Here is an 8,807-nt window from a genome sequence, read left to right as displayed (position 1 = left end):
CACCCCCCCCAGTTGAACAACTTCTGCAATTAAGAGATGTCTTGAGGGGTACCTGTTCTTGACGGAGGCAGCAAATGGCTCTTGTAAATAGTAATCATTAGGCTTCAGAGAACTTACAAAACAAGTTCCCATTATTGAGAGAGCTGATCACTGGCTTTCTGAAGCCAATTAAAACAAATTTTTAAGATATGTGCATGAATTCTGAAGAATTGCAATATAGATCAGAAAAGGAGCAATTTCTACACGTTAGTACCACAACTCTTTTCTATGTTTACCTTAGTTTGGCTACGTTCAGATAGTGATGTGGGGACTTGTCCTGAAAAATAGGTGCGCTGGGGTTTTTCAGAGCTGTGTGAGTGTCATGTCTTTGCACTTACTGGGTTGTCCAGAGCTGATCTAACATTGCCAGTTGTGTGCTACCATATGTAAATTATCTATTAGAATTGACAGTACTGCTAGTGGAATGGGTCTGTTCAGTGGCTCCCACTGGGGGGTTAAAACCACTCTTCTTTCAAGTCCTCATTCCTTGGACTGCAGCCTTTTGTCATAATTGCCTTACCATTAGGACAGCTTCAGCAACACCTGAGCTGCCGGCTGGTACTTTCTCCAGACTGATAGTGTCTGCTTTCCAAAAAAGCCTTGTGTGAGCCTCAGCCTCTTCCACCTCCTCCTCTCACTTCTCCTAGACGTTACCCTAATCCTCAGTCTTTCTCCTATCCTCTAGTAATCCTATAAAACCTGAGCAAATCTGTCTACCTCTGTTAGTGTTTGGTGAGAAAGGTCCAGGGTGACAGCTCTCAATGTCCACACTCTTCACTGACAGGCTGCAGTCAAAACTGACCACAGTTTGAATCCCCTGATTTAACTGTTCCTAACCTAATCAATTATGAAGCCCTCAAAGCAACTTCAAGAGCACTCATAGGTTATTCTGCAAATGATCCTTAAACACTGCTCCCTCAAGTTGTGTTGTGTATAATGCTTGTGGTGTAGGACTGTCTTTGAGTGAGTGAAAATTAAATGACAGTTTTGAAAACAACATGTATAATACAAGAATACATATATAGGACAGACTTTGAAAGATTATGAGCATGACTGAAGCAATTGGGATTTAATTCTGGTTACACAGATCTTTCAAAGAGGAATGTGAATCTGCAAAACACCTTGATTCTTGATTCTTCTTGTTTCTCTTCTAGAAAATTACTTTAAATTCTGTAACTAACCTTTCCTTGGAAATATTGATTCACTTGTGATCTTTCTAATTCCTGTAAGTAAAAGCTATTTGTAGTACAGCTTGCAGCTTGTCAAAAACATTTGGTATAAAAGGCAAATATACTATAGACTGCCACAAATCCTCCTAAGCTTAATCAACATTTTCAGATCCACTTTCTGGTTTTTTTCTTCCCCTCCCATATACTGCTATCTGCGCCCTGTGAATGAATCCTACAATTATTAGATCCTACAATCTATATCCTAGAGTAACCTCTTAATTGTATTTTTAAATCTAGTTTTGCCTTTAATTTACTTACTTTACCTTTTGAGTGATCAGCTAACAAACTTTTGTCTGATTTATAGGAACACTCCTAGCCAGCAAGAACAATGACTAATCTCTCTAATTTGGTGACCACTAGTATCTAGATTACCCTCAATTTCAGACATGAAAGTGGGTTAAGAAATATTTAATTATTTATTTTGTACATCTTTGATTATTCAATTATTTTGTCATCTAATCATTCCAAATAGTTGCATTCTCCTGAGTAAAGAAAAGGCTTGCAACAGTTCATAAACAAGGTGCCATCTCTTTCCATGTGGATGTGGGATGATTAATAAACAGTTTGAGATCTGTCATGCATTCCTGTTTATCTGTAGGCTAAATGAATAGTCTGCTTAGGTTAATCTCAGCACTTTAGAAGTTTACAGAGAGTCTCTGATGGCATCTGCCTCCAATCTGCTTAATTACAAAACAGTTAGATTTGTCTAATCAGGCTTTTGGTTCTTTTCCTTTCAAACTCTGGTTTGCAATCAATAACGAAGGCATATCAATAACAAAGCATTATGTACGAATAGCTGAAGTTCTCCATTTTCCTTTGGATTTCTGCATATCGTGAGGGTTCTTCATTAGCAGTATTTCATATCTTTTTCTCTGACAATAATGCCTACACGTGGCAAATAGACCTTCACAGTGGCCCTCTGCAATTCATAAATGACAAACTGCTCCATATGTGGCTTGTAGTTCCAAGAAAGTGAATATAATTTTTTTCCTTAAGGCTCACATATATGAGGGACATAATGTAAATGACAGTACTAGTTTACAATTATTATAATTCAAAATCAGTACTGCTTAGAGGTGGTACAACAGTACAGTATTCACAGTGTTTGAGATTCTGATGTTCCATTTGTGCAGTGGGAGAACTGTGCTTGCTAAATCAACCTGTAAGCGGCCTTTGTACTCCTCAGAGTTTTGATCTGTGGCGCTTTTAAAAAAAATGAAACTGATTGAAAGCAACTGAATCTAAAACATCTGATTCAACTAGTAATGTCTTTCTGTTAGGTATCTTGATCAGACAGTTATTGTTTGAGGATTAATATATCGGCTGGGAAAATAATGTAATCATAGCAAATGATTCTTTGTCTCTTTAAACAATAATTAAGAAATATTAGCAACTTACAACTTCATTGGTAAAAAAACTCTTTGCAAGAGAAAGTTGTGACATAGAAGGAGAGAATAAATCTACAATGTTTTGAAGAAGAGTGAACACCAAAATTAGTTTTTTGTTTCACCCCTCAACACCATGAGGGATCAGAATTAATGTTCGTAGTCCTGCATTAAATGAAAAATGAGTAATGCTCATGACATGAGTAGTCAAGAAACAGTTTATACATCTACCACATCATATTAAAGTTTGACCAAGTTTCTAGTGACTCCTAAGAAACAATGTTACTGTCCAACTGAACTGCTGCCATATTTAAAACCAGTAATAGCTGTTTCCACAAAACCTTAATAATTTTTTAACCATTCTTTAGTACAATAAGTAGAAATGTGGTCTTCAACAAAAGTTATTTATTTAATCTGTAGCATATACTGTAATTTCCTGAGAGAAATGCGCATTGAAATTGAAAGAGGTAGGTGGTATGACCCAGATAATTTTTGGCTTGTCAGTCTAACATCATCAGTTCCAGGCAAAGTGTTGGGTAGGCTGATATAAGAACTAGTAATGCATTAAAGGCAAGTGATATAGTGAGTACCAATACATAGGAAATAAATTCTGTCGCTCTAATTTGATGTTGCTTCTGGGAAAGGTAATAGAGTATATGTATTATTTTCACTGATATGTTCATTAGGAACCAAATTTACATAAAGCCAACTCAAGAACACAGATTGTGCGTGCTAAGAAGTAAGGATGACAGTTCAATGGTGCAGGGTGATCTGGAACACTAGCAGATTGTATGCTCTTAACCGACATCCATTTCAATACTGTCAAAAGCAGGGTCATATGTTTGGGAAGGATGAAATTCTTCAGATTGAGGCACTGATCTGAAACCTCACAATGCTGAGGAGATATTGGGAGTTGTGCTGGATAATCAGATGAATATTAACTCTGATAAAAAACCTCTAGCTAAACAGTTAATGTTCTAAAGAGATTTAAAGTTCCTCTATATTTGGGAATGAGTGGAACTGTTGTGTTCAATTTTGCTGGCAATGTTTCAAGATGGATGCTAAAACCTGACTGCAATGTTACAAGAAGAATTTAATAGAAGGATTTAATGAGAAAGGATGAGAAGGATTTAATAGAAACTATATTCTATAGAAGGAGTTAAACTTATTAAATAGAAAGTTAAGTCGTTCTTCAGAAGCACTGTTAGAAACAAATTTGACAATAAAAGGCCTCTTACTTTAACAAAATGATAAAATTCAGTGATTGGATGTTGAAATTTCTGCATCCTAGAAGAGATTTTTAATAGGGATATTAAGGAGTTAATGCAGCGAGGTCTGAGTGAAGCCCCCATTACTGCAGGCTTAAAAAAAAAAGATTCCTTTGGCCTTGTAAATCAATAGACAGTAACTCTGGGGCAGTGGCAAAAGCAAAATGATGAAACCTATGACAAAACCTGACAAATTTCTTAGCATGCTCAGGAAAGTGACAACTGGATGATACAAAAATGGCTTAATCAAGGGCCAGACAAACTTGTTAGTAATATTTTGGGCATTTACTGAAATAAGGGTATCAAAAATCCCCGATATAGGACTGGTATTCCCTTGTCCCCAGCCATTCTGCCACCACAGCCATCAGAAACACTATTTGCTCTTCCACAGTTTCTCTAGAGCTGTTTTCAGTTGTGAGAACACATAAGCTTTCCTTACAATCTTGGACAGCACTGTTAAGAATTCAAGTCGAGTAAGACTCTTCCCTCAAACTGAAATTATTTAAGATTTATACCTAAACAATATTCTTATATTCAAGTCTTCACCATCTTTTTTTATAATTAGTATTAGATGAATGAAGACAAGTAAAATTATTCAAGTTATTTAGAAACACGTCTTAATAATTGAAAACAGTGCTTACAGAATAATTTTAAATTATTTTTTATTGATATTTTTTCAATTTTCCTCTGACTTTTCACATTACCTGAAGAAATTTTAAAAATACCTAGCACAACAGAATCTGCTATTTATCACAGGCAGGTGGTGTTTTTGGCAGTTAGCTGTCAGTATTATAATAACATCTACAGTCCTACTGTACCTGCTACAGAACATATTTACAGAACAGGTTTGATGTGACAGTTGCTGATTCCACTTGCTTGCAAACTTCCTTTTGGAACTTTTTAGATTTTAAGCTGTCTTTTATAATCCAGAACCAGTGCTTTTCAAATGGGGGCTGGATTTGCTGGGGTTTTTTGGTGGTCTGAGTAATGAAATATAAGAACTGTGTCTTTTCACTATCTTATAGGGAGTCTAAATGAGATGTGAATGAGTTTGTGTAAATCAAGAAAATCAACACTGCTTTACTGTGCATCCCCTGCATGGGGAGAATGGTACCTTCCTAGCTCATGGGGAAGGGGTGCCATTGTTGAACATGGACTGCTCCTTGCACAACCATTCAGTTAAGATTTGAATTCAGAATCTACCTGAAATGATGCTTGATCATTTGGTAAAATAAACATTGGGGAAAAAAAATAACTTTAAACAGCCTTTTTGCTTTATAGATGTCCATGCAAAATAATAATTGCAAAAAATCATAGCCATAATGGAATATTGCCAAAATGGTTCTATCTAAATGCAGGCCAGCCCAGCCCAGAAGAGAACTGAAACAGCTGCTTGATTCCTACTGAAAACCCTGGAAGTCATAAGCAAGTGATCACCATGAAGTAAGAGCTGCCTGTGTTTCAAAGGGTGTCTCTGTTCTACTTTGTTTTTGTTGCAATATGCTGCTGTACCTTACTGATCTCCATAACTTTATCTTCTAATGAATTATTTTGGATGGTGCAAACCCAGCAGTAGGCTAATATACTATAGTTATAATTAATAAATGTGATTTGCCCTTGAACAGTCCCCTATACAAATCATTTTATGCTATTAGCATCCTTTTTCAGCAGTAGCTGCACTTGCTAAAAGCAAACTGTCTCTGTCAATTTGCCAAGGGAAGGTCCTGTCATGTGATTTAGTATATCTCAAAAAATGTCTCTGTGTGGCTTGGCTGACTTCTCAATTCTTTGCATGCTGAGACTGTTTGAATATAGCATGCTGACTACCTTCACAGAGGGCCGTAGTTCAGATCTCATCTTAGTGGCCTTCCTAAATCAGCAACCAGACTGATGTTATGTATTAGCAGATGACAGCACTTGGTTTGGTGATGAAGACTGACATTTTTCAGCCTGGGAGACTGAATGTTGAGCCAGGGGCTGCCATCAAATTTTTTTCTCAGTCACAGCTTGTGCAGGAGTCCCTGGCTGTTTTGATATGCAGCAGAAAATACAACCAGTAAGCAGAGCTTCTGGTAAATCCCGTCTCCTTGCATTCAGGGTTTCCTTAGGGGTCAGCCTGATGGCATGGAGATGAACTACCTGTCAGGAATAGTACTTCTCCCACTTGGCAGAAGCACCATCTCTGTTATAGTGCAGCAATATTGCTGTCTCGGTTTAATCTTTGTGACAAAGATGTTTGCTGCAGTAGGCACAACTGCTCTTGACAAATGCATTGCTTGTGACAGGCTCAGCACACTGGGGTACATTTTCCAGCTGGCTCAGTTGCCTCTTGTGACGCTTATAGGCAGTTTTCTGAGGACCCAGGACAGTGAGCTTCAAACAGAGAAGAGGTGTAGAAACTCTGCCTCTGTCAGCAGTACGGGAAGTTAGTTTCTGTGTGCAGTAAACATCTCTGTGCAAGGAGAAACCACAAGTTGTCTTGTTTTCAGAGGGGCTCTTTATTGGCTTTTGAAAGGAAAAATGTGCCTTGTCAATATCTGAGCTTCTAGCTGGTATTGAATTCCTTGTCCCTGGATAAGTGGTAGTTGTTGGTGATAGATTATTGTATGGTGTGTATACAGTCCAAGCTGGGCAGAAGAGATAACAACACCTCTCTCTAGCTGCCTGCACGTTAGCAAAGTGTGTATCTATAATATGAATGTAAAATACACAAATCTAGATATTCCTCTTATGCATGTGTCTGTAAATTTTAAACACCACCTTCATTCAGAGAACTGACCACTGACAGAACATAGTCATAGAATCATAGAATCACTTGGGTGGTAGAAGACCCTTGGGATCATTGAGTCCAACCATCAGCTCTACTGTACAAAGTTCTCCACTACACCATATCCCCCAGCATCTTTTACAACCAATGAAGCGTGTTGTGCTCCAGTCATACTAGGTGTTTTACAAACATTTGGCATGCCAGTGGTGAGCTTATAAATTAAGAAAATAAAAGGGGCCTTCATAAAAAAGCTTGGCTTTAAATCTGAGATCTTTGTATGTGCTACCTTATCTGACAGTGTTAGAGAGACCTTATCTATACTGGGCAAAGTGTGCTGTTAAAGATCATTTATTTAAAGTATTTTAAATAACATAACATGATTCAATGCTTACTATGACCAAAGATCATCTAAAACTAGCTGCACTTACTTAGCCTTCTACTGCCTTAACTTTAGCTATAGCAAGATAACTCATTTTTTAACTCAGTTGTCTGTATTTATTCTAGACAATAGCCTGTTTTGTGGTATTTATAGTGTTGTTTTTTGGGGAAGATACAGAACATTTCACTGCCTGAAAGGTTCTAAAATTTAATGGGAAAGGTAGGGTGTAGTGGGTCATGGTCTTGAACACACAAAATAAGAGTAAACTTATGTTTCTGTTGACTAGTCATAGAGGATAGGCAGAAAAACACATCTGCTAGTGGGACATTTCTCTGGGGTGTAGTATTGACAGTGAGTGGGATGAGGAGAATAGGGTATTTAAGACCAGGAAAAAAAAAAACAAAAACAACAAACCAACCAACCAAACGCTAACTGGAAAAACGCACAGGAAGCCCACTATTGCTTTTGATTAGCTTTATTTCATCTTACTTTTGGTACTATTTCATGTCAATCACTGACTTACAGATGTGCCTTACCACCTCTGGAAACATTCAAATAGATCATGCTTGAACTTCTGGAAGAGATCTTATTATAAATGTGACCTCAAGAACACATAAACCAGGGAAAAGATCATGGGGTCAGAGATCATGATGAACACTAGGAAAAAGTTAACTGATACATGAGAAAGTAAGTTGCTGAAGAAGCAGTATTCATGATCTATACTTTGGTCTTTTGTCTGGCCGTCAGCCAGCAGGTATATAATAAAAAAGCTTGAAAGCTCTTTGATCAGCAGTTCAGCTCCCACGCTGGGAACGGGGTAGGGCTTGCTCAGCTGATACCTTATCCAGACAAATAAATTGAGTTACAGGATGGACACAGAGCAGGAGTCTGTGGCATTAGTAAGAACAGGAATAGAGTAAACCTCTACCAACCACTGTAGAAGTAAGAGCATGGAAAGGTTAACTGACAGCACATCTAGTTTTACTTGTTCAACTGGAGTAAAGAAAGCACTTTCAAAAAAGGAAGCACAGAGACTGGCCTTGCTCCAGGGATTAACCTGCTAGGGCTTGTAGATCTCAGCTGTCTGTAGTGGGCGGGTAGATTCTATACATGTCTCCTCAGATCCTGGCAGGGTCTGCACTACCTATGAAGAGGGCTGTGTTGTGTTCTGACAGGTAAATATGGGATGACACAGTAGCTTAAGTGTGGAAACAGCATGATGACACAGTCATCGGACTGCATGAAATTTGATGAGAGCAGAAAGATATTGCTTGAGCTGGGATTTTAATGTAAGACAGAGTTCTCCCTCTTCTGAAGTCCTGACACAATAACAGTTCTTTCTGAGGGTACCAGCAATTCCCTCCGCATGTTTTTTGTACCAGATAAAACTAATGTTGCCAAGGAAGTGTCCATAGATACTTGTATACCATGGCTCTGAGAGCCATAGGAGTCCTAGCACACGATACGTATTTATTGACTGTGATCCTTCCAACCTGCATCTTAAGGAAATTAATATTAACAACTCAATATATAGAGCCTGATCAACAGTTCAGATCTAGCTTAAGTCCCCCAGATCTGATATGTAACCCTGACAGAGTTACTTCATGTTTCTGTCAATAGTGGACAGAACCAGGGCTGCTGTTTGTGAGCAGCTCTGGGCACTATCAACTGGCATGAGGTTCTAAAGAGCTTTAGTCCGCTGAGTTACAGCACAAAGTCTGCTTCTGGGTGGGGGGGTGG

This window comes from Athene cunicularia (genome assembly GCF_003259725.1).
Source record: "Athene cunicularia isolate RWA chromosome 8 unlocalized genomic scaffold, athCun1 chr8_part1, whole genome shotgun sequence".
NCBI lineage: Eukaryota > Metazoa > Chordata > Aves > Strigiformes > Strigidae > Athene > Athene cunicularia.
This window is presented reverse-complemented; position numbering follows the sequence as displayed.